Source organism: Bison bison, unplaced genomic scaffold (genome assembly GCF_000754665.1).
Source record: "Bison bison bison isolate TAMUID 2011002044 unplaced genomic scaffold, Bison_UMD1.0 scf7180017864252, whole genome shotgun sequence".
Lineage (NCBI taxonomy): Eukaryota > Metazoa > Chordata > Mammalia > Artiodactyla > Bovidae > Bison > Bison bison.
This window is the reverse complement of record NW_011494824.1, coordinates 3,713,497-3,714,622: the sequence shown is the minus strand read 5'-3', so window position 1 is coordinate 3,714,622 and position 1,126 is coordinate 3,713,497.

Genomic DNA, 1,126 nt, shown 5'->3' with positions numbered 1-1,126 from the left:
GGTCCTCCCGGCCGCGTCCCGCGATCCGGGCTTTCGCGGCGACCTAGTAGGAACTAGGGGCTGGGGAGGCCGCGAGCCGAGGTGCTCAGGGCTAAGCGCCCTGCCGAGGCTCGGCGTTTGAATGAGCGGGGCGTCTCTCTGGATATGGTTGTATTACTGGTTTAAAATCGGCCCCCTGAGGCCGAGCGTAACTTAGGGGAGAGGTCGCACGTTGCGAGTAAGAAAAAGATACACTGAGCCCACGTTTCAAGGCTAGAAAGGCAGCTCGGGACGCAGGCTACACACCTCGGGAAGGAGTGGCTACTGGGCGCAGAGGAGCGGGGAACCTGTCTCCAAAAACAACTCCCCGTGATGCCCAGTCCTCGCTGATGAATTTCGCACACCCTTGACCCCACCTGGGAATCCCAGCCTTCAGGTTTCTCCGCCCCTGGGTTGCTGCCAAGTCACGGAGACCAGCCTCAATGCCACCGATCTGGACTGGCTCCGCGGAGGTTTGAGAACGAGTCAATACCAGGGTCTGGCCCTTTCTACCATCCTCCAGAATCTGCAAAATGGCTACGTCTCCGGAAATGATCGCGGGGTGGCACAGGTCCAGAGATCAAGGCCTTCAAGTAATAATCTATTTACTAGATGACAAACAGATGCCGTCTTTGTTTTCATTCAGTCCTTTGGGGGCAAAATATACACCTCTGTTTTCCTAGTCACTACCCAACACCAGTGGAGAAGGGCATGGCAACCCGCTCCAGTATTCTTACCTGAAGAATCCCATGGACAGAGGAGCCTTGTGGCTAGAGTCCACGGGGTCCGAAGCGACTTAGCACGCACGCACACACCCAACACCAGCGATTACAAAAAATGAGTATGATATGAAATTTATTTGTATCATGTGTTGTCTCACCCCTGAACTTAATGAAAGGGCATCTCTGTATTATTCCCTTCTCACGGTCCTTTTGCTCTAACAGCAAAACATTTAGCAGACCAAGCTAGAAAAAGCCAGAATTATTTCACTTGGAAGGAACTAGAGTTGGTTTTCTTGGTCTTCCTGCACTATTCAAAGTCACCTAGGAAATGGTTTCTCCCCACTGTGAAAATACTAGCTAGTGACAAAAACAAAAAACACATTTGC